A 25,824-nucleotide genomic window follows, 5' to 3' on the forward strand; every position below is an offset into this window, starting at 1 on the left:
TGAACTTTAGCTTCTTTGGTGCTAAAGTTCACTAGTTCTTGAACTTGTGTTAGAAGTTGTAATGGAAATATTTGCTGAATATTGATCTTAATATACAGAATCTGTTATGCACCTCAGATGTGTAGGTTTGTAGTTAACTCTTTTACTCTCCATGTCTGGGAAGTTTTTCCATTTCATGTGTTTAACCTGGCATGTTTTCCATTTTTTTCCCTCTTTTTGTTTTTCTGTTTTGTTTCATGTAATGATGCTATCAAGCCTGTCATTCGTGTCTCATCTCTTGAGGCACATTAGTCAAAAGCAGAGAGAGGGCACTGAGCTGGATGAATTGCAAACCTCCTGCTTCCATCTTCCTCACTCTTGAGGACTCCACAGTCCTAAAGGCAGCAGGATGTGGATGCTTCACCATGTGACTGGAGGATGCCTGCCAATCATGAATCCAGAGGTCATACCCTACCTGTTATATTAACTGGATTTGACTGTATGAGCATATGTACATGTAGTTATTTACAACTGAATATTTGAGAAGCTGTTTGTCTGGCAGTAACCAAAAGGGTAGACACTCCATTTTGTCAAACATCCACCAGACCTATTTCTGCAATTCATTTTAGGTGAAGCTCATTTGAAGTCACTATTATCTTAAAAGCATGGACAACTACTGGAGTCTTATATATTTTGGATAGGGATGGTACAGTTGGTAGAAGACTTCCCGGTCTTTCATGTGGGATGATGTCAAGAGGTGGTTCATATAATCATTCACTGGAAACTTTAAATGTAACCAACAGACAATGAACTACATCAAACAAAACAAGCAGCTACGACCACTGCTTTAAACAACAGGGAAATGTTAATACAGATTTTTTTGAACAAGAGAAACAGTTGAGTTATTTCCATTCCCTTTCCAAAACCTCATAACTATATCCCTTCATATGAATGAATGAGTACGGCTCACAATGTGCTTCTCAGATAGCTCAGTGACCAACCACATGGTAGTCATACATTCTTCTGGAGTTTCCTGGAGAGGTGGATTTGGCACACCGCCAGGAAGTGTGGTTTATTAAATTAATTATCTATCATAAATGCAAATTTTGAAGTTATGAGGCACTTGCTTACTCCCAATTTTTAGGCAGCTTTCTGTAATTCTGCCTGCTTTTATTTTTAGTTTGTGCATTTACATTTGATACTTTAAAAAGATGAATGTTGCCCCAAAAGTGAACACAATTAGTTCCTAAAGGCAAAGTTAGTTTATCCCTTTTTACAGTTATTTTTTCATTGCGTTGGTGAACTACTAGGCTTTTTAATTGCATGAATGGTTTGAGTTGGTTGAATTTTGAAGAAGGAACCAAATCCCCAGCTTCTCTGTATTCTGGCATGGCTGCTATTGAGAAAAAGTGCTTCTAAGAAACATCAGTATTCTGAAAAATAACTGAGGAATGTTGTTGTGTGACTAGTAAAACATGTATGGTGTCAGTTGGTCTTTCATTTACAGCTAGGCATTTGACCATGAAAATTTAGCACACATTCTGTAAATTTCTAACACCTTATGTAGTTTTATTCTAAAACAGGCTCTAGTATTTTTATTTTCCTCTTATAAATAGATGAAGATGCAAAATTAGATTTCAAATTGGAATTTCCTGTGTTTAGACAGGAACAAAACAGCAAAAAATTGAGCCACCTTGACTGAGTGGTGTCAGTTTCTTGATAAAATTTCAAGTATTGATTTTTATATTGAAAACATGCCTGTTAAGGGGAGCCTACCTGTCTTGTTTCAGCTGAAATAAAGATACTTGCTTCAAAGGTGTGCATGTTCACTTTAGTACCTTGAAATTTTTTATCTCCTATGTCTGGCAGTTCTTCAGACCCTGTATTTATTATTCTTTTAGTCAATTAATAAAGCTAATATTGAGCATTTGAGAAAGAAATGATTGCAGATAATAGTGAGAGAGATATTTACTTAAGAGATCTATTGCTGTTTTCAAGGAAGCATAAGCTGACCTATGTGCTGTCTATGTGAGTGCGTTTTTCATATGCACTTCATGTTTGTACATTTCCGTATTCTGAGCATTTGATCCCATTTTGTGGCACTTTTGATTAGCTTTTGTCATCAAGATCACACAAGTCTCCCATGTGTGATGGAGAACTCTTGAAATTTTATTCTTTTCCCATCCTGAAACACAAGTTTGCCTTTAGGAGTGTGATCACTGAGCAAGAAATTGTCATGCTTAAATTGGTGCTTCTTGCAGATACAGCACAGCGTTATCCTTTTTTTTTTTTTTAAGGTCAGTCTGACTTTGATAGAAGAAGAATGTTCTGAGACTGCGTGTCAGCAGCTTTGTAGAGGGCATCCAGTACAGGGAGGTAGTCACAAACAGGGCACATTTTCAATCACTTAACAAAGCCTAATTCCATTTATTTATTTTATTTACTTATTTATTTAATGTAGCATTGAAGGCACAAATGCCAATTCTTAAAACATGGTAAGTCTATATAACAGTTACACCATGAATGGTCTGTGATATACTTTCAGGTGTTTTCAGGAGACCTGTAATTGCTAGTGTGATAGGATACAGTTTTAATTTTGGGGTTTAAAAAACAAAAGGAACTGGAATATGTTAAGTGTTGCTATGAGCATTCTATCTACTTTTCTTTCTCTTCAGTAGGGATTGCTGTTTAAGGTTGTCTGGAGCTTATTTTTTTTAAGGCCATAACAGTGTTCTTGTTGATGAGAGTTTGGGGGTTTTTTAAAGTTACCTCAGAAGTTGACTGGCATTTAAGAGATGCAATCTTCTTTTCCTTTATAAAACTCTGACTACTGACTATAGAGGAAAATACCAGCATCAATTATAACAGGAACTGATGCTAGAAATTTAAGTAACTAGGAATAGCTATAGACAACCTTTAGCTATATATTGATATTTCAAGTTTATATGAATCTGTTGATCTAAAATGGAAGAAAATTACTTTTCTCAAAGGTGTTGAAAGACAGATGACCCATTTGGCAGTGATGGTGTTCCAATACCATAGATATCTGATTTCAGTTTATAGAGGGATTATGCAGGGTAATAGGAAGTGAATTGAAATGTATGATTTCCACCTATCAAGATTATACAGGATATATATACTTAGGATCACATAGATGAGAAGAAATTAGTTCTGCATGTGCAGAAATGGAGATGGTAAGCTGGAAATTTGATTAAAAACCCCAATCCAGCATAGCTGTTGTAGTCACTGTTAAAGCCCTTTTCCAGCAGCAACTGCTCCGTGCGGGTTTTCAGTTGCCTTAAAATTCTAAAAGAACATCCAGGCACTTTCTTGATGAATTATTTGAGAGCACAAAATTGCCAGAGGGCCTCTGAGTCCCAAAGTCTGGCCTTCAGCTGCCGAATGCAGCTATACAGTAGATTTTTAATTTTAAGAGATTTGCAGAGTATCTTTGCTCACCTTGACACACATCTCAGAATGCTTCCCAGTGCCACCTATTAAACTTTAGACGTCTGCTCATTTCTAGGATACACAGTGTATCTGTATTAAATCTGAAATACACAAAAAGTTTGATTTTTGCATTAATTCTTTAATTCATTAGGGTAGGATAATAACCAGTGTTCTCAGAACTCAATTTCCTCCTATTTCACCTCACAGGTGACTTCAGTATTTGGACAGTGATGAGAAGTCAGCTACAAATCTTGTTTAGAAGAAGTCAAGACTCTGCCCCATAGGTGTGATTATCCTGATCGCTGTATTGAGGGCTGTTGAGTTTTTTGTATAAGGACTGAAGCTAACTGCAGCATTACAGTTGGAGCATTACTCAATAGGAAAGGAAAAACTATAAATGAGAGTGCAAAACCAACCTCTTTTCACAGGTCTATAACAAAACTGATTCCAATCCAGTAACTCCAGCCGTAACAGCATCCTTTAAAATCACCCAAGGCCAAAGGAAGTATGTCCAGAAAATTTGGAAAAGCTGAGCAGTCAGTTCTCTGCTCTGTTAATGCTATTTACATCCCCATCCTCACCACTTTTCGTACAAATTTATTGAATTTTTTTCTTCTGGAGAAGTTTCGGAGACTAGAGCATGACACAAGTGTTCTGTCTCTAGTTTATTAGATAACGTGTGATGAGTTAGTGTATGACAGACTTGTGGGCTGGATCTGTGTTTTGTTATGAGCTGCTGGGGAGGAGAGGCTAGGAAGACAGCTGAATGTACAGATGTGTGAGTGGTCTGTACCGTCAGCCCTGAATAGTCGGAATGCTGTTGCTGCCTGAGAAGGTAAGAGTAGTTGACGGTGGCAGGCAGTGATACACCAGAAATGGTCACTGGCTCCCATCCCCAGTAGTTTCGGCCTGACCTTCTGCATCAAGTTGTGGTAGGCAGCAATATTTTGCTCCTCAAGGAGTGGGTGCTACCTGGAAGCCACACTCTTTTTCCTCCAAGGTACTGGGTGGACTGGATAGAAATGCTGGAAAAAACAGATAGGGGGGACACTGGGTTGTCTATGATGAGATGTAGGCACTGGAATAAGTGTATAAAACTGATACTAACTGTTACTGTTTGGGGAAAATTTGTCTGATGAAATTAACTTGGTATTTTTTTCATGTGAAGTGACAAGTTCAGTTGATGAATAAAGGTGTAATAGGCTTAGGTGAAGTACTTAACATTTCAACAGCCTTTTGTGTTCACAAAGTAAATCAAAGCAAAATCAAAGTATCAGTTTTGACCTGGCTAACTGACAGATGTAATGCAACTGTAACTATGAAGCTGTTTGTTTACCTGGGTTTGCAGATAAGCTGCTAGCTCTTTGCTGATTGTTTTACTGGTGACATAAAACAAAAAATCACATTACCTGTGCGAGCCTCTGAAGAGTCACAAAACCAGAGATTGCAAGGCCCTAAAGGACCCCTGTGGTCAGGCAGCCTGACTTTCAGGCTTGGAATATTTCTGGATTAATTCTTGTTTAAGCTGCAATATAAAAAGAGCATTCAAAAATTACCAGTGATGGAAAAAAAATCAACTCTTTCCCTGCCAGTGGCATAGAGCATTTAGTGGAATGACAAGGGAAAGAGATGGACAGCTCTATTTGAATTTTAAGCCCTCGCTTTCTAGCATGACTTCTGCTGTTTCACACACACACAAAAATAAATCACACAAATAAAAAAAGTAAGTAAAATTTTTGTCCTTTTTTTCCCTTCCCAGACAAATTATTTTAGTTTGAGATCGTTTGTGGTATAGTAAAATAAAACCAAACCTTGATCTGATGAATGTTTTGAAGAAAATTCTGTGCTGTGAAATAAAGCCTTCATAATTCACTGATTTAAACATAAACTTCTAGAGACACATCTGGATATTTAATTTTAAAATAGATACTTTATTAGCTGATGTAACCCATTTCACATGTCAAAAAAAACCCAAAACCCATGCCTTAACAATGTAGACTTACTATTATTTTCCAAAAATTATAGTTCAAAAATGGGGTAAAAATGCAAAATTAGGTTAAAATGCTAGAAGTATAAAGCTGAACTGTTTTCAGTTCATGTTATGATTTTTCAGTGTGAGTGTGCAGTGGCTTTTACCTAATGAGAAAAGGAGTAATAAGGAGAAAAAGAGGAATAATCAGTTCTTTCTAGCAATTAACTGATATGTCTGCAGGATGATAATTAAAATGAGTCATGGATGTAAAAGGAAACTGAATCTTTCCCTTGACTCATTTTTCTTCCATAAATTTATTTTCAGAATGTCTTACTTTCAAATTCTGCCAGAAATTGATATACAAGTATATTAAGTCATAAAAGTGCTGGGTGCAGCTTCAAAGCAACTCTGTGTTCGAATCCTATGTAGCACTGAAAAATTTGCCACTTGATTTATGTTACTTGATCTTAGAGCATGCAATGTTTGTAGAGTCAGTAGAGAAAACCAGAGATCTCCAAGGGAATGGTGAAGGTTGCAGAATTAGCCCATGGAAACAGTTGCTGCTTGTTGCCTGCTTACCTTTGGAGTGGAAGTACCTGACTAGTTGGTGCTGGTCATCTCTGCCAACATGGGATCCTCTCCTGAGGATGTGTAGGTAAAAGATCTCTGCCTGCCCCATAGTCCTACAGCATATTGGTTAAAGATGTAGTGCCATAACCTCCCTTGGTCTGCCAGTTTGGATGCTTGCACTGAAAATGGATGGAGCTGTATTCACATCTTTTTGCAGGCTGGGGGACTCACAGGCAGTCACCACCTCCGAGTGCTGTGTCCTCACCATCTCAGGTCACAGAATTGCCAGAAGGAGAGAAGTTGGGGGATTCTCCCATCTTAATAAAGCTGACCCACTCATTTTGAGAGTAAGAAAGCAATGAGGAAGGAAAAAATGGTCGAAAGAACCCCATTTTGTGAGACTTTTTAGGTGTTACCTGCTGTTGGGAGTGGGAAGTTACCATTTCTCATCTCTATGCATAGGAGAATGACTGGTTTTAAGTGACTTCTTAAAAATATAAAAAACATAAAATGTCCAGTGGGTCTGGGGAATGTGAAGCATCACATCCGTCTCATGATTTAATCAGAATTTCATGTTGTTACCTGTGACTGCTGCTGATGGATGGTGTTAGGCTTCTGATACAGAAAAAAATGCATGTGAAAAGCACCCACGTTTTGGCACCAGTGAAAGAAGCTCTCCAGCCCAACAAAGAGCTGCCTGCTGAGCTGTCAGTGCCCTGGGGGAGGCTGGCAGGCTGGCTGCTGCACCGCTGTCTAGCTAGATGTGTATTTCAGAAACGAACTTCCTCCCAATTCTAGTTTTAGGCGTCAGCACTAGCAACTTGATGTTAACTTTGCAAACCTAACTGTCAACTCTGTTGAAAATTTCACTCACAGTATCATCAGAAAAACAGACTTAACTGCTGTTGGCTAATATATTTTGGAAGTATATCATGTGATGTGTCCTTCATTTATCACTTAGATACATTCTCATAGTAAAGGCTTGATTATTTTCAAGGAGCTGAAAACCAGTGGATCCAGTGGCTTGCTGTACCTGACTGCTTTCTATTAAAGATCAAAGGGAAATAACCTTGGTTTACTTTAACATGCTAGGATTAAAGGTAAAATTCAGCTATTGTTTTGCTTTTGGTGCTTGCTTAAAAATCTTTACTTGGAGCTGTGCTAATATATGTTAGTTTTTTCAGAGAGCTTGACAGAAATAGATTTTTTTATTTTTAAGTTTTGCTTTCTAAAATTGATGTTCCTCTTCTGAAGGAATATAAGAAAAAAACTCTGCTTTCTGTTTCTTGGAAAAATGAGATTTGTCCAGCAGTTGAGTTCAGATGTTTGACCAGGTGAATTTTTCAGAGATTGTTTTCTTGCTAGGTAAGATTGTAAAGACTTTATTTGAGAAAATTGGTTTAAATTAAATTCTTGGATCATAAAGAGTCAGAAATAGCAGACCACCAGGTTCCTAGTTATAATTAAATATTAAAAAAGTTACTTTGTGTGTAAATGTTGCCATTTGCTAGTGGCTGTTGTGTTTATTTCCACATCAAAGCAAGTGAGCTGCAAATAGGGTTTTTTTAAGTAACTGGCATATACTTTCTGCACACTGTAAATGTTAAAGTTTAAACACATGGAATCAAGGGGTTAACTTCTCTTTGGTTATTCGGACTGGTTAAATATTTTGTCAATTAAGAAGCAGCAGATTTTATCTGACCCACTGGAGTGGGGTGGGATTTTTAACGCTTAATCATTTATAAGCTACATTTGATGTAAGGGGCTAATGTTTATTGACTGAACTCTTGGGTTTAACAGATTTTTTTTCTGAAATACAGTGGAATCTAATTTAATGTTGTCAGAGAAGCATTGTGGGGTGTTTTGTGTGGGTTTTTTTGCTTTGCAAAACGTTGAAAATACTCCAAAGTTACTGGTGCAGTTAACTAAATGTCTGTGAACCTTTGCTTACTAGAGATACAGATGGCAGATGCACACACAGAGAAATACATATGTCTTGGAAGTGCAATAATTTGATTTAAAGGCAGGTCTTCTGTGGATGGGTTTAAAATTTGAAATATCTTGAAGTCTGTTTTGAATTTTCCTGTATTCATTGAGAACTGAAATTCACTGTATGTAGTATGTAAATAGTATACTGACCACATGAGGATTAATTAAAAGTATGGGCCTGTCAGATTGCATCTGCAACACCTGTAATAGGAGTTTGATATGGAGAGGAAAGCTAGAAGGAAAGGATCAGGTTACTTTTTTTTTTTAATTTTGTAAGGAGGCTGGTTGTATCCAGAAAGAAAGAAAAAAAAACATTTTCCTGGGAAGGTAGGCCTTGCTGTGGCTGGGTAGGAGCAAAGAAGTGGGGCTTTGCTAAACACATACAGAATGGATTTTTCTTGAGTGTTTTTTTTCCCTTTTATTTGGGCTATTGATCAAATTAAAGGAATATAACCGAAGAATGCCTTCAAGTGAACTAAAATGCCTTCCAAGTGAACTAAAACATCCCTTCATTTCCAAAAGGATCCAGTGCGGACAGGTTTCAGGAAGCTTGATATGGTCAACAAAGAGCCACTGACCTATTCCTTGATGAGCTGTGGCCAGTGCTTTGTTCATGGCATGTACGCTGCTGGACTGAAAGCAACTTACACTGGTTATCCTACTTACACTGGTTTTATTAAAATGCCTGTTTTTCTGTGCAGTTAACTTCATACATTTTTGCTACTCCCAGAATTACAGGAATCTTTGTGTCTTTTATTGTGTCTAGCAGAAGAACTATAGGATCTCTATTACCAACTTGTGCTAAATTTGTGATAACTAGGTGCTGTTCTTGAAAACTGGAAAATTCTCTATTAAAGGAAATTTTGTTAATTTGAATTGTTGGTTTTTTTCCCCTAAGCTCTTCACCATCTTAAGATATGAGCTTGCCAGTTCTCTTACTACAAAAGAAGGATGCAAATGAAATCTTATCTGAAAAAAGATTTCTTTATCTAGATTGTAACAGGATGTTCACAATTTACCTTGTTACCACTAGAAAGATAAACATTGTTTTTCTGTAATGTCCAGCTCTTGATGTGTTTATCAGGAGACAATTTAGCTTCAGAGAGTATTCACTATTGCAAGTAATGAAATTTGGGTATCAAGTTTATCCTGACATTATTTTAGCACTCTCTTTTAAGTAGGCATATTCAGATGGTGTGAGGCAAATAATTTTTTTGTTTGCTTTTTTGGTCAATTGACCATTGAAGACCTTCTGCTGATGTTCAAAACAGTGGTGATAGGGCAGATTTTTTCAAGATCACTGTCTCTCTATATTTAAAAATCACAGGAAGGAAGTGCTGTGTCACTTGGTGTACACTTCAAGTGATCAAATGTGTGTTCAAATATGGTCAGATAAATTAGTTTGTTAACTGAAAGATAAATTTAAGACATATAAATTCCTGTTCTTTAATTAAGCTTGTAATTCTAAACCACTGTTTAAAATACAAGTAGTATTCTAGGAGTTCCTGAATGCTTGCATAGTGGAAGTAAAGCTGAAGGCTTGTGTTTTGTTGTAACATTAAGTATCCTTTAAAAGGTAGGTCAGTATATCATTAGCATTTATTATGTTATACTTTAAAATTAGTTTTCTCAAAATTAGTTTTCTCAAACAAGTGAAGATAGCTGTCAGGCACTAGGCATATTATTCTGTGGAAGAGAACTGAACTAACTGAACTGAACTGTGAAATGTGCATTTGACGCTGAAGTTGGATAATTTTATGCACACATTTTTTAAATACATCCATTTGTAGGTTACCCCACAAAATACTGTGAATATGTCTATGTAGAAATACTAAGAACACACAATGCTAGCGTGCCCTATTACTTAATTTACAGATGTTTTATTTTAATGAAATAGTGGGCTACAAACTTAACCATCTTTGTGTTAATAAGAAAATGGTTTTGTTTATGTTAAACAATTGTACTCTTCAGTCAGTTAAAACAAACCAACAAGCTAATAACATTGTTAGGTAGGTCTCTCCTAAATCTGAAGAAGTTTCTGTTTATCTTCTGCCATGACTGAAGAAAGTTCTAGCATGAGCAATTACCAAGGCTGAGTATTTGTGCAGTACTGCAGTCCTAATAGAAAGCAGAGATGTCTGGAGTAATCAGAAAAAAAGTGTGTGGGCCTGACTCTGGTCAAATGATATAAAAAAAATATTACAGATGAGGCAAATTAAAGGTGTTCTAAGATCGCACAGATGAGCAACCTTTCCAATGGTTCTCAAAGAGGGCAGTCTTGTGAGCAACCCAGTGTCTAAATCCCCCAGAACTGAAGGGAGGCATAGATTGACTCTTCTTCTGAGGAGCCCTGTTCTTCCCCTCTCCCGAACTAACTCAAGAGAAAAAGTACCAGGCTTTTAAATGCACTGTCTTGTTAGGGTGGCCTGTCGTGCACTCATGTAAGGGTGGGATGGAGATCGAACTGAGTGACCCTGTGCAAGGCAGAGGGAAGGGAGGGCAGGAGGCGAAGCCCTCTGCCATGTTTCTCTTCAGGTGGCAAAAAAAAATTCAAACTGGTTTGGCTGTTCCTGAAGCCGCAGCGTTGGGGTTACAGGCAGGCCTCTTTTTTCTAAGAGATGCTTTCATTTTGTGTGCAAAAGGGGCAACTCATCATTTTGATCAAAGGAGGTCAGTGAATACAGGAGACTATAAAATGTATGAGAGTTTTAGGAACAGATTTCAGGCTTGGCTGCCTGTAAGGCCATGACATGAATGATATCACAGAACTGGCCTTGCTCTGCTTCAGATCAAAGCTTTGCAATCTTCTCCCCATTTTACTTCTACTTCCAGATAATTGTGGACAAGCACAGCAGGGCACTGTCTGTCTGACACATCTAAATAAATTCTTAATGCGGAAATTCCTGTTCAAAGCATTGCCCCATTACCCTCCTCAGTGGTTGTGTTTTGTAGATGGAAGGAAGCCATTTTGTTTTCACAACTTCTGTTGTTACTGTTTGATTCTCCCCTGGGTATCTCTTTTTCCAGGATTACAGTAGCAGTATGTTAGTTTTGGAAAGAGTAAAATAAACTGGTCTGTTCCTGGAAATCAAAGTAATGCTTTATGCAATGAAGAGAGACATGGTGCTGTGGCCCCTGTACGTAGTACTCTGGATTGAGGAGTGACTGGGAGACGTGGCACTGGCCATGCTGAGTGTTTCCAGGTACAAGGCTATGCCCAAAAAAACATAAATGGAAGACACAGTTGTCAGCAGTGAGGATTTAAGTGATATCACAGAAACAAAGCCTAGCTGCTCCTGATACCTATCGAAGTATTTGCTGTCTTTCAGAGGCAGATTGGTTGAGTTACAGTGGTTGAGTTACTTATCTGGTGGCTCTGGATGTCTCCTTTCTATGTCCTCATCTGCTGTGAGGATCATGCACTTCCATACCTTTTTGCAGTAAAGAGCAATTTCTGTTTGAAGGAATCTTCCTGATTTGGCTGAGGCAAAGGGCATTTGAGGGTCTTCTCCATTTACGTGCTGCTCCCTCAGGTGTCGCACTGCTCCTGCCTGCATGAATAGCCAGCATGTGCTGGTGAGTACATCTGTATTTGTTATGAAAGCTGTTCTTATGCCTGACCTGCAGAACGATTCCCCTGTTCCAGGGGAATAAGAGTTTCCTGTTGCTTTGTGAACTGTCCATGGACTTCTTGTGTTTACATGAAGGAAGATGGACCAGCGCTTGTGTGACCATGCTGGCAGGCTCTCACAGCTCGGAGGAAATACGTAGCAGTTCGTGAGTCCTGCCAGTGGGTTTGTGATCAGTCTATTTACATCTGGAAACTAGCAGTAAAACTCCCATTCTGCCAGCCAATATGTGAGGACACAGTGGGAATTGCTAGGGTTTTTTGGTGGGTTTTTTTGTTTGTTTTTAAGGATGCATTTGGGTGGGTTTTTTTAATTTTACTTGTAATTTCAGTGATCACCCATAATGGAAAAAAAGATAGGACTGAGAGAGTGGCCCTGACACTTTTTTTATACATTTCTATCTGGAGAACTGCTGGCTCTTTGGTTTGTTTAACAAAACTCGAAAGCTTTGCAAATGCACCTTGGCAGAGGGAGTTTCCTGGTGAATAGCAGGCTTTCCTCTGGGTTTGTGTGGAATTAAAAGGAGTGTTTTGATGATGTGGTACATTGCTGAGCTAGGCTTCAGAAAGATGTCAACAAGTTTTGTATGTAAAATCCAGCAGTTAAATATCATGTTAAACATGTGAAGTATAACCTTAATGGCTTTTTGTGCAAGTTTGGGCAAAAGTTTATGATGGTATTATATTGATGATATTAACACATGTCGGAGAAGTATTCTCTGCAAGTATCCTAGCATTAAGTGGTTCTTTAAGATACAAATTTTATTTCATCCCTGCAGTTTACAGATTGTGACTTCATTTCTCCCAACACTATATTAAAATGTCTTGCTGTATCTTGAGGTTTACTGAGTCTGCACTGGGAGATTTTATTTGAATTTAAGAACTTTCTTAGGAAAAATAATTGTTTCTGTATCATGAAACCATTCCCTATAACTGTCATGGCCATTAACTCTTCTGTATGTTTTTCAAAATTGTTTCTCCTTCATTTTAATATTTAGTCCTTTACGAATTTTCAACCCTGAACAGTTGTACAATTCAAGTAAATTGTCTGTCAAGTGCTAGTTAAATACTGTGTGCTTTTATTTTTTTATGTTGGTCCTTATTTATTGCAGATGTTACCAGTATATCAAATATCTGAGGGAGCACAGGAGAATGAGAAAAGCAGAGGTGAAAAGAGCAGATGAAGGAGAGGAATGCTCCGTTACAGTGTACTGTATATCCACACTGGAACACTCTGCTCTGTTTCCTGGAGAAGCAGACTCTTCCTGACTCTGATCTGCTTCCTGGAAGCAGAAGTCCCATTCTAATGGATTTCTGGACCTTGATGTAAGGAAAAAAAAGAAAGAAAACTTTAATGTTTACCAGAAATTTTATTTTCTTTACAGGATCAACTAAGTCAGCTTAGCTAATCTTGCTAAGAAATGGAAATTGACACTTTAGAGTTTGAATTGCTACTACATAGAATATAGCCTATTTTGCAGAATGAGAAATTAATTGATATGTGTTTAAAATAATCTATTATTTAGGAAAGCACTACTTACTGGAAAACACAAGGGTAATGTAGTATAACAACTTCAGAAAAAGTGGTGATATACAAGGAAAATGACCAACCATATTAACAGATCTGGATGCAAGTGAAAAGCATGTATTTCAGACTTAATTTTCCTTTGTGGCAGGTTTAACTCTTCTTACGTTGCTTAATGGTGAGGAATTCAATTCGATGTTACCTTTTGACTTTTCCAGCTGCACTCTTACTCTTGCTTAATTTGTGTTCTTCGTGGCTTCAGGCTATTCCAAGCTTCAATACACATGAGAAAACAAACAACCCCTGCCATCCAAAAACTAACCTAGAACAAAGCCCCTCTAAAAGAGTTTTCCTTGCCTTTTTTTCCCCTGCTGTGACATACATAATATATCTTGATATTTAAGATATCTTTATTTAAGTTTTATGTACTGTTTCTATCCAGTAAACTTTAAAGGACTAAGAGTTGATGCATGCTTAATTGCCCTTGCCAGTTAGGTGAGACTGAACTGCATCTTTGTGAAAAGTTATAAGAAAAAGAGTTTGCTTTATAGTTTAAAAAAGGGTATTGATTTTGGTAAGGAGAACTTTACATCCAGTGCCTGTAAAATTTCCAGAAATATTTGAAAGACACAGCTAAATTTTGAAATGAAACTTTGGAATTCAAGTGTAGTATTCACAGTAGGACATAGGCACTATTCTGTTGTTTAAAATGAGCCATTTGTTTACTTCTGGAAAATGTAAGAACTGTAAAGGAGCCAGTGTTGCAAATTTGCTGTAATCAAAACCCAATGAGACTCATTGGGAAAAAAACTCACCATATACTAGTGGAACAGAAGTTTAACAGATGGGGCTAGGAAGATTATTTTTAGACATGTAAATTCATTGAGTGTTATCAGTAACACTTTCTCTTACTCGAACTGCAACCAATGGTTTGTCAGTTTTTTCTGCCTCGCCCCTCAAAGGTTAGATTAGTGTTTTACTAATGATTCCTTTTCTGTCTATAACTTTTGTTTTCAAGATCTACAGATATGAAATAAATAATTAAAAAAATCAAAGTGGATTTTTTTCTACAGTAGAAAAGCAATGCAATATGCTGTTAAACAGATCCATGGTGAAGATAATTGAAAGCTGTTGAGCAAAGCTCTAGAAAATCATTATACAAATACAATCACAGTCTTTTTCAAGCTTTATGGATAACCTACTTTTAAAATGGGCCCCAAGAGTAGAAAAAATTCAGATTAAAGAATAGCGTACTTCTATGTCTTTGGTTCTGTCTTCTGAAATCTGATTTTCCCAAAGCTCTGTAGAGATTTCAAGGAGTATACTGACTGTATTTTGGTTGCTATAAAAAAAAGCCCAAGGAATTTGAAAATACAGAAACAAGAAAGCGGCAATTGATCCTGGTGTTACACAGGAACATCTGTCTGGAGTTTCAAAGGCAGCTGGCTATCAGCTACGGCAGATTTTCTGGCTGGCTGTGCAAGGACTGTATGAGCTTGTTGTGTCTATATTAAAACTGCTATTGTTCTCCTGCTGTGAAATGACAGATGGACATGTCTATCCTGAGAGATCTGCGACTTTTGGCTGACTTGTAGTTTCGGAATCCATTCATAATACAGCTTGCCCTAGTCCTTCAAGAGGGAAGAAGAACATAAATAGAAAAAAAAATGAAATTTATGGTGCCAGGCTATATTGCGAAATCATCAAAAGTAAATTCCTTTCTTCTTTTTGAAGGCAAATGGGTTGTTCTTCTGAATGGGAGCTATCAGGTTTTAGTTTATTTTTCTAGGGATATAACATATATACATATATATGTAGTGGATATTTTTCTTTGCCTTAGATAAAACAAGTTAGTGTAGTAACATAGAAAACCAGTACAAAGACATGGAATCCTGAAAAGTATGGAGATAAATGAGACTGAATTGATTGAGATGTTGGGAGGGGAAGGTATCCAATTCAGAAAGACATGATGTGAATTAATATGTCATTAGAAACATGTTAATTAGTTTTTTAATTATGTGAGCATGTCTTAATGTGTAGCATAAATATATGTTAATTGGGTAATAAATATATTTTATGTTTTTATTTCAGCCAGTGTCTTTCTTTTTCTTAAACTATGATACTGTCCAATCCAGTTCCTTCAACTGCCATGTTCTGTGAAAATTGATTTCTTTCTGCTAATACATAACTTTATAAATCACAAAGAATTAGTTCAATTCAGCACAGTGTATTTGAAGTCCAGTATTCAGTAAAATTTTGATCCACATCCCAAAAGAAGGATTGCTGCTTACCTAAATTGATGATTGCCAGTGTCGATCAAGAATCCTTGCCAGCTGTGTTTCTGGATGAGTCAGATGTCATGTTAAAGACAGAGTTGATTTCAGCCAAGTCTTTTTTAAGACTGAATGATAAGGTATAAATAGTTACCACTGACAAAAAAAACCCCAAAACAACAAGTATTTCAGTTCTGAATTTAATTAATGAAATGTGGACATTTGTCAGGGGTAAGGGTTAAGAAATGAGTCCTCCTTCATCCATATATGTTATTGTGATTCTCTATAGCATGTTAATATTCATTTCAGTTCTTCTAAATGGATTTTGGATAAGTCTTTTAACTGCTCTATTGATCTACTGTCTGATGAGACACATCACTGTATTGCCAAATACAGAAGGTGTGAGGCCTTGTACTTGCTCAAGTCCCATGTATACATTGAACGTAGCAAATTGAAATTGAGCAGTAACTGTGCACAATTGATATCACGGGCCCCAAGCTGATCAAGCTAAAAATATAAATATGGTTATTTTACTGATGAATTGGATACTGGTAAAAGTATTATACTTTCTGGCTACAAATAGATTTGGAGATATGTGTGTTAACCTAATCCAGCATCTGTCATGGCAGCTAGCATTGATGTAGAATGGAACCAAAGTGCATAAATGCCAGAAATTATATGTGTTAACTGAGGACCCACTTTTTTGTTTGGTGTCTCTTGCTCTTGGTTTTATTTTTCTTTAAAAAGCTTCCTTCTTTTTAATTTTTTTATTAAAAAGGAGAGAGAGAGAGAGAGAGAAGCACTTTTTGATGTGCCTGGATTAGTGTGACCTTTTATAGTTAAATTATTTAAGCTAGTGCACATATGATAGTGTTTTTTCTGACAGTACCAGCAGGCCGCTTTAACTGATCAGTGTGTAACAACACATATTAGTGGAGTCGTGTCTTCTTCATGTGCTGAATCCAGTCAGCCTACTTTCTAGGTAACCTGACATTTCCATTTACTTCAAGGCAGGTACAGAGAAAAAGATTGCCTTCTTGCTATTCCTCCTGTATTCCCCATGTCAGAATGGCTTGTGTCTTTTCTGTCCATGACAGGGTGAGCTGCCTCCCAATATTATGGAGAATTTCTTAACTACAGGCCTTTTTAGGCATTTACATTTTGGGAAAACTTGACAGGAAAGTTACAGTGCAGACTGCAATTGAGAGCCAGCCGGGGATTTCCATTCACACCATAGAATCCTACTATAGCAATAAGGAGCACCTTGAACCAGAACAATGGAGGCATCGGCTTCCTGGACTTTACCAACAGTGCAGCTGAAAGCAACACCTCAGTAGAACTCCACCTACCAAATTAGGCCAGAGGGCTTTGCTGAGTTGTACAGAAGTGTTTTGTTAAACTTCTATTGAACCAGTCCGTTTTATTGCCCCTGAATAGGCTATTGAAGCTAATCAATAAGGTTGGTGGCTTAGACTATTTATTTACTATCTTTATTTAAAGAAAAAAAAAACAGCCAACCACAAACATTTGCTGCCTGAGGGCCTATCAGTGGTTCAAACTAGTGTTGTTTGTTTGTTTGTCTGTTTTGGTTTGTTGTTGGGGTTTTTTTGTGGAGGTTTTTTTTGTGTGTGTGTGAGGGGGTTGTTTTGTTTTTTTTTTTAATCTAGATGGCCAGGAGTCACTCTTAGTAAACTCCACTTCTCATTACTTTCCCCTCTCTCCTATTTCAGCTTCCATGTCATCTCCTTACCTTTTGCTTTCACTGATTTTAATAGCTTACTGTGCTCAGGTAAGAACTGGAAGATTGCTAAACTGAAAACTCAGCATTATCATTCTTCTCTTTGTCAGGTACTTTAGTCTGAATCTTCAGAGAGTCTTTGGGAGAGCAGGAGGAGACTCTTCAGAAAGCTGGGGAAGGGCAAATGTAAACCAACACTCCCTACTTCTTTCCCTTTTCTTTATATATATATATATATATATATATATATATATATATATATATATATGTATATATTCTAAAGGTGCTGGAGAAAATGAAGGGAATTGTAAGCTAATCAATAAAACCTGAAGGAGGAAAGGAATTACAAGCTGGTCAATGAAACCTTAATCCCCTCACATTTTTTTAACAAGTTATTAAACAGTTGCTTTATAAGCACCTCTGGAATAATAAAATTGATAAGCAACCAGTATAGATTTATCAAGTGCCAACTGTGTCAGGCAATTTTAATTTCCTTGCTTGGCAGTACAGCTAGCCTAGTAGATAAAAAAATGTGCAGCAAATGGATGAGGTATCCTGACTTTGTTACTTTTTTCCTGCAGTGACTGTGTGTGATATTCTTGACTGTCTCACACATCACTCATAGAAAATGGTAGGGAACTCCGCATGAAATAGTTGTAAAGTGAACACACAAGTGGTTGAGAAAAGCTCTCCAACTGACCTTAATGGTTTATTGACAACTGAGAAGGCATTTCAGAGGGGTCCGTATGTTCTGGTTTTGTTCTGTATTTTTATTAGGTACTTGGCTAGTGGAGTACAGAAAATGTAGTAAATGATTACTGGTTGCTTATAAGGAGTCATGATGGGTAACTAACAAAAGCAAGTGTATTATCACTAGGTCTAAATTCTCTACACAGAGTCCTGTGCCTCAACTGGAAAATTTAAATGGGTCTCACATGGCAAAAAGGATGGTTGAAAAGCAGTTGTTTTGGCAATTTGGAGAGACAATCCAAACACAATGAACTGAACTTCCAACTTGTGATGTTTTGCAGACTTGTTGGAAGAGGAATAAAAACCTAAAATACTCTAGCTAGTGAAAATCTGGGGTTTATAGTTAGTTGAAGGACAAATACATTTGTTTATACATCTGAGATGTATAATTAAGGAATGTCTCAAGTAAGAGGACATAGCTGTTATTTTCTGTTTAGCACTGCTGAAGTCTCAGGTAGAGGACTCTATACAGCAGCTGCTATAAAGCACTTTCATACTATAACCTTCAAAAAGATTATCAAGGATCAACTTCCTTTAGTCTCACAGGGAAAACCCAAGATTTGTGGGAGACATCTTACGAAAAGTGAAAAGCTTTATAGGAGATACTGTCTTCCACTAGAGGAGGGCAGGAAAAAAAAATGGTAGTATGACTTTGGGTGGATAATAGAAAAATATTAGATATGCTAGTTTCTGTGGCAGCTGCCTAATACCCTGTGTCTATTATGTGGTTTATCCCTCTACATTTTCTCAATAACTTATTTCATTTGGTTTAATAGAAGGGACAGGTTCTCACATGTCACATAAATGGAGATCAGAGAATCTCAGTTGCCAGCCATAGGCATCTGAGTCACACTAGGTTTCCAGGCTGAAGTGCTATTGTCATTTCTGGTGGCTATTGAGCATAGCAGTGAATAGAATCTGGGCAGCGAGCTCTGTCCAAAAGAGCAAAATCCTATTTCGTTATGAATAGGTGATGACAAAATTATATCTTGATGGATTTGTTGTTTTCCCCAGAGAAAAGACATCAGATTTAATATCACCCTCATATTTAGAAGAAGTTTTGAAAAGTTCCTCCACACCTGATTCTTCTTGTAGTATCTCTTATACAATAAATAACCATACTGCTAAAGAAACCCGAACAAATCCCTAAAACACCCCCAAAGTCACCACATTCCTGCACTTGATGGGCTGATTTACAGATTTCTGGATAAATCTGAAGGGACTGTTGATCCTGATGGAAATTTAATAGGTAATTAGTTTGAAAGCAACATTTTAAACGTGAAGGGAACAGAAATCTTGGCCTAACTGACTTCTTACTGCGTATACTGGGATCTCTGTACTGTGCTGGGGCATTTCTCAGGTACAGGGTCACCTGTCCCCTCTTTTTTCCACTGAATTAGAAAAAGCTTTCTAAAAGTGGACCAACACTTAACTGCTTTGTAGAATACAGCCTTGGCTTTTAAAACTGAGTATACCTAATTTGTTTTCCTGTTTGAGAGTTTGCCGTGGATCATGGCTTGTTTCCCAGCAGCAAATAAAATCACACATATTGGAGAAGAAAATTAATTTTTTTATTTGTAATTTTTATTTCTCACAATAATTACACATAACTCTGTCTAAATCTGTTGTGTCTTATATTATGCCATGCTGCTTGCAGGAGTAGTGATTAATGCTGTTTGTGAAGTGGGAGAGAATTAAGAGTCTAATGTCTGCATACATTTTGTTCCTGTTGCTTTCTCTGCCTTCATCTGGTATTTGGCATGTCTGCCTTTATTTCATGAGAACAGATGACTAGCTGTGTTCTGGTCAGGCCAAGTATCCATTTAGTTCCATACTCTTTCCAAAGGCAGTTAGTAAAGATGCTTGGGGAGAAAAATGTAAGAAATGCCTGAAGTATATGTGGTAATTCTTTCCCATGGCTAGGTCCCTTAATTAGGTGGTTTAGGAACCTCCTTAGCTAAAGGTTGAACCCAGGCATTTGTGTTTTAAATAACCATCAGTGGGTCTGTCATTCAAGAATTTAGGGGTTTTTTTTGTGTCCATTCGTGTGTGTTCAGTGTCTTGCTACAATGATTCCATAATTCAGGTATACATTGTGAAGAAAAAACATTTCCTCATTTATTACAGATCTGTAACAAATAAGGAAAAACTAGTGGGCAGTAACCTGACCACTGGTTTTTGTTCTGAGAAATGGTTTCTTGTTGACTTTTCCACACATCAGTCATTCTGCCAGCCTCTGCATTCTTCTCCTTGGTGATTTTTCTTCCTTGCTGAAGACTTCCAGTTACTTTGGTCTTGGAAAGTTTGACAGTGTTCTGATGCAAGAGTCAATCTTACAACACTGCGAAAGCACCACCATCCACTTGGTGGGCAACACACTGATTTTTTTCTACTTTACTATCACTAAAACTGAGTTAAGATTTCTTTAATTATTGTTAATGGTTCTATGAATTATGGGTTAAATTACATATATTAATTAAGGAGGAACCAGATTGTAGTTTGAAAATTATGATGATTTCCAAAGTAGTATAATACTGAAGTTCCTCCCTTTGTGTACATAGTCATTAATGGTGGCTACTGTTATTTAATAAAAAATATTTTCGCAGGCATTTTTGTTTGCTAAAAACACTTGTAATAGCTGCAGGGTTTTTTATGGTTTCTTCTTTTATTTTTATGTAAAAATTTCAGAATAATGAAGGCAATCTTACTATAGCATCTTACTTTGTTCAAAAAGCATGTAGACAAATAGCTGTTGAGGCTGAGAAACAAATTCAGTTAGACAAATTTCAGTTAAATAGGTACAAAATTGCTTTAGAATTAAAAAAACCCAAATGCTTTTCATTCCAAAGAAAACCATACATTTACCTGATCATGTATTGGATCTGAACTGTGACCCAGTCTGCTGAACCTGTAAGTGGATTCTCTCCAAGTGCTCTGGCTGTCTCGTTTTGTCTCTCTCATTGCCCATCACCAAGCCATATGTGTTTGTTTATCAAATGCCCTGTTACGGCATAAGCTGGGGGGTTAGCTGTGCTACATCTTTATGGTTTGCACAAAGGAGTGAGAATATTTTTGCATACAATGGTGAAAAGGACAGTTTGGGTGTATGTCGTGGCAGGTTTGGTTTGTGTATTAGCACTATGCAGTACAAGGATTAGGGAGCTGGGTGTAGTGGGAAGGGCTGGACATTGCAGTGTTGCTGAATGTGTGTTGAGCATGAGGTGGGGGATGGTGGGAGAAGCTATTGAAGTACCTCTTATTTTCAAAAATAGGGGGCCAGTTGGAGGAGGGACTATAAAAGATCCTGTCAGAAATCTTGATCAACTGTGAAGCACAAATCTGACAAGAGTAAGCTTCATTAACAGCAGAGCTCATGGATCTGCTTGCTTTAATTAGTTTTCCATAGCTAAGGAATTCTTTACCATATAAGGGTTTATTTCAGATGCAAGTTTTCCATTAGCAGACAAACACAATAAATTTTAACTAAAATAATTCAGACTTCGCTCCTCCAAAACTTGATGCAACAGCTCTCTTTGTTTTGACTGATTTCTTCATATATTGTATTGGGAGCCTTAGTGGTGAGAAGGATTGGATGGATGACTCATCTGTCCTTACTGTGTGCTAGGCTGCATGAAAGATACTATGTATGTGCTTGTCTACAACTCTATTGTACTGACCATGTAATCATCTTCAACTGTTGTCTTGGAGCTTCTTACCTTGAAGAACTTTAGGGAAAGACTGCCAGAGAGCAGAATAGACCAGATTGGCAGGCAAAAAGTGGGACAAATATGTGGCCTTCTATGAAATACTAAACTTAAAATTAAGGGGAAATGTTTTATTGGTCTTTCCTCTGCACATTTGTCAATGTTGTTTTGAGTTACAGAGGTCAAAAACAAACCATAGGTTTGGTTTAGGTAGGCTAATGCTTTCTAACCCAGTGATCATAAACGATGAGCTAAAACATGTTTTTTAAAAATAAATAGCTTGTACTATTATCTAATAATTCACACTATGTTTAAGTTAGATTATTACAATCCATTGGCTCTTCTCATTTTAAATTGTAAAATGTTCCTTTTCTTTAGAAACAGAAAATTCTGACTGACAAGGCCCAGTAGATCAAATTCATTGTAGTACTAAAACAGTATATAAATATTTTTTTTGTGTTTCAGAATTCAGTCATTAATAACTTAAAGTTATTCACACTGACATAAACAGGAGGAGTTGAATTAAAGCACTACTTAGCACTTTTAAAATTTACTTAGAATATATAACATTTTTGTTGTTGCTCTAGAGTTTGCGGGTTTTTTTGTGTAGCCAAGTGATTTCATATTCATAATTTTATATTTGCTTTGTGTTGATAAATACCAGTCAGCAGTGGTTTGGGTGGGGGGATCTTTGTAGTCTTGTTTCTAGGCATTGTTCCAAAATACACAGCTAAAATGCTTCATAGGTTTTGTTTAGAGCAGGGCTTTTAATGGAAACGTCACTGCTGAGTCTTTTTGATGCAATTTGCAAATACTTGAGTCTCGTTCTTTTCTTCAAACTCAACGTGACATTGCAGCGGTGGAGTGTGACTGTTAAAAATACATGTGATTGTCCTGCATACTGTGCTTTAAAGAGGATCAGAGAGCCTGTCAATTTTTTTCTGAATATGTGATGCTTTTGGAGAAGTCTGGTAATGACAGAAAGAGGAGAGTACATGAGAATTAATTGTGTTGAAGGCTCAAGATATCATCTTGCTGCAATAAATGTGGAGAACTTCCTTTGGACTGTTTGGAGAAGGTTGTACCCTGATCTGCTCCTCAGTGCCCATGAATTAAATTTGTGATGCATGGTAGATGCCTTTCGGCACAGAATGAGCAGTCAGCTTTTCATTAATTTGTAACAGAGAGACTGGTGGGAACGTTGTTCCATGCTGTGGAAAGCTTGTAGTGAATTCCTTCAACGTTAAGCAAGCTAAAAATAATTCTCTAGAAAATGTATGCTTTAGCTAAGCCCTTTGTTTTCTGAACATACATTTGAACATTTGAACAGATGCGATGAAAGTAAAGAGCAACATGTATCCTCCCTCTTTTTATAGTAATTGTGAAACTATTAAGATTTAAAATTGGTCAGTAAAGTTTACATATCATTGGGGTATTTGTCTATGTGCAATTTAAAGATTACATTAGAAAACTTTGTAACTATTTTTACATATGTTGATTCTGCGAGGACTGGGGTGGAAGTCTGCAAGTAGGTAAATTGCTGAATCCAGCTGCTCCTAGTAGGCAGAACGAAGGAAGGATTGCACACTCGATAAAACTAGATTCCTTTGCTGCTGTTTGGAGGCATAAAGTTTCCCGAAATTTTAGTTTCCACAGGAAGGGGAACAAAGATGAGAGCCATTGGTACAGCCATTTAAAAATTGTGGTGGAGTGGGTTGTGGAGGAAGAGTTGCCAGAGTGGAGAGACAGAACAGCTGTGGAGGGAGCAGAGATATTGTAACTGAGGGGCGAAACACAGATGAAGGAGACTGGTTGGAAAGCAAAATAAAAGCTTTGAAAAAGCAGGCAGTGGTTGCATGCGAGATATCTTTGCTATGCATTAATTTCTTGATCGGATTCCCAGGTACATTCAGGTATCGGGGAACAAGAGGCAGCAAACTGTCTGTATAGTCTATAATATTTCTGTGAAAATAGAATGTGTTTATATAGTTTTAAAAGTAAATTTTTAAAATGTAGGTCTGTATGTCTCTTCCTTGCCTCAGAGTGCAAAGATGTTAAATGCTGGATGAAACTGCATAACTATGTTTCAGACACTGCATCTGCTTGAGGGGCAAATGGTCCATGGAAAGGATGTTCAGTGGTAGAAACCTGTCCCCCATGAAGGTCTCACACTTCAGTTGCTCGGGAGGGAGGCCTGAACAGAAACCCTTTCCTGGAGATAAATTATTGCTTTTTCTTTTTTTTGCAAAGGGGAAAAAAAGTAATTAGTGGAGTATTAGGATGCTGTTCTGCTCCCTAACAAATCATTAGGGCACTTGGTTGTGAAGGTGTCTTTCTGTCCTTGCTGCAAGGTGGTTCAAACCACCCCACCTCTCCTGGCCAGAAAGGCTGGAGCTGGCAGGTCTACCAGCATGTGGCCACCTTCTCTGGTCCTGCTGAAGCTGTGCCACTGCACAGCTGGGAGTTCAGCCCTCTTTGTGCGATGGGAAAAGGGAGGTTGGCCCTGGCTTCATTATTTGCGCTTAAGGGGAATGTGGAGATCTCATCTCTGGAACAGAGGCTGTTCTTATGGCCTAAAACACTGAACAGTGGCAGACCTCTCTGTGGATCTCATCTTGATTTAAACTTTGCTTTTTGTATTTGTGTTGAGGAAGGGGTTGTGAGACAGGAAATTGCTGCTGACCTAGTATCACTAATTTAACCTGCTATGTGTGTCCCTGAAAGGGTATGCATTAGATGCAAGTATTCTGTTTTTAAACCAGTTTTACTTTGCTAGCCTAGTTTTCCAGGGCAAGATGTAGTTTTGAAATCACTATAGTAGTTAGTTGTGATTGATTTTGGTGGCTGCAGTATAGTTTATGTGTCTGTGAATTTAGGAAGAAAGAAAATGAAAATATTTAGTGTGAGGTCCAACAGCATAACACATAAAATTAACTATATGCACATCAGAACATCTCAGTTAGATGCATTTTCATGGTTAGGTGTGTGAATAGAGCTTCTGTTTACTCACATAGATGAGGGTCTGGCAAACATAAATCCTTAACTTTTTGGGGGGTAATACTAAGAAATAACAAAGGTGCATTTATCAGAAAAACCCTTCCTTAAAATTCAAGAAGGAAACAAATGGAAATCCCATGGACATTGTATCGAACCAGGAAAATACTCTTAATTTACAGATACTGTTTTTACTAAATACAGGAATTTATTTGTTTTGTAAAAGTGTGTAGAAATACAGAATTTAAAAGCTGTTTGGGGCAATGTAAGAATATTACTTATCCAAAACACTTCAAGGAAGGAAGTGTGTACTTCATGCTTTTCCTTAGGAATTAATGTTTTGCTTTTAAGTAGTAGTAATTTATACAACCTATATTTACAATAAACAATACAGACTATAAGGTACTAAATTTTTTTTTGTTTTTCCTCTTAAGGAGAGTCTTTCATCTCTTTACTGCACATAGGCTCAGAGACCTTCTACATGAAAAACACTAGTAGGAATTTCACGTTTTCTTACACTTAGGGAATAGCATTAAATATCAGTTCATAGTCTTTATAACTTACGTTAATGATGGCATAAAAGTCATACTTGCCTGCTGCATAAAGAAGCTGCAAGATGCCCTGGAAGCTTTTTTGTTTGTTTTGTAGGAATATTAAAAATTTATTTTGGCCTCATAGTTGCCTGCACAACTTCCCTGTGCAAATCTCAAAGTTGTTTTCTTTTTTGGCTGAAAGTGTTAAGTGTAATTGTCATCTTGTGTGGAGTTTTATAACATGGATTTCTGTTTTATAATCTAGTGCAAAACGTTCCATTTGTTTTATACAGACATTCACAAAATGGGGAATTAAAGAGAAATATTGTTGCTTCTCTTTACCTTTATGAATAATTAAAGCATATTCTCCCACCTCCACTGTATTTTTCCTTCCCATTCTATTCTTTTAAAAAATAATTTTCTAAATACTAACTTAGGTCATTTCCACTTTAGATAATCTGTACCACAAATTGAAAAAATATTAGTCCAAAGTTAATGTTTAAAAGACATTTTGAAAAAGGTTATCCTTCATATCGACAGAAAAATGGGAGCTGCATCCCTATCAGGCTAAGACAAGATTCCCAAAGAAATGGAGGTTTTCCACGAAGCTGAAAGGAAAAAAAATTGACTTTTTGTCTGCAGCCAGACTGTTAGTATGGAGGTGAGGAATTGTTTGGTCACAGGCTCTTTAGTACTGCAGCTCAGATTTCACCTGTCTA

General features: G+C 37.2%; 1 protein-coding gene and 1 long non-coding RNA gene across 5 annotated transcripts in view; both read left to right on the plus strand.

Annotated features, from left to right (window-relative positions):
• LHFPL2 (LHFPL tetraspan subfamily member 2) overlaps positions 1-25,824 on the plus strand; it is a 119,583-nt gene that overhangs the window by 16,231 nt on the left and 77,528 nt on the right. The window lies entirely within an intron of this gene.
• Positions 9,337-15,203, plus strand: LOC135406736 (uncharacterized). Its single transcript, XR_010426450.1, has 2 exons — positions 9,337-11,536; positions 12,701-15,203. It is a non-coding gene; the product is annotated as an uncharacterized LOC135406736 (long non-coding RNA).

Source organism: Pseudopipra pipra, chromosome Z (assembly GCF_036250125.1).
Source record: "Pseudopipra pipra isolate bDixPip1 chromosome Z, bDixPip1.hap1, whole genome shotgun sequence".
Classification (NCBI taxonomy): domain Eukaryota; kingdom Metazoa; phylum Chordata; class Aves; order Passeriformes; family Pipridae; genus Pseudopipra; species Pseudopipra pipra.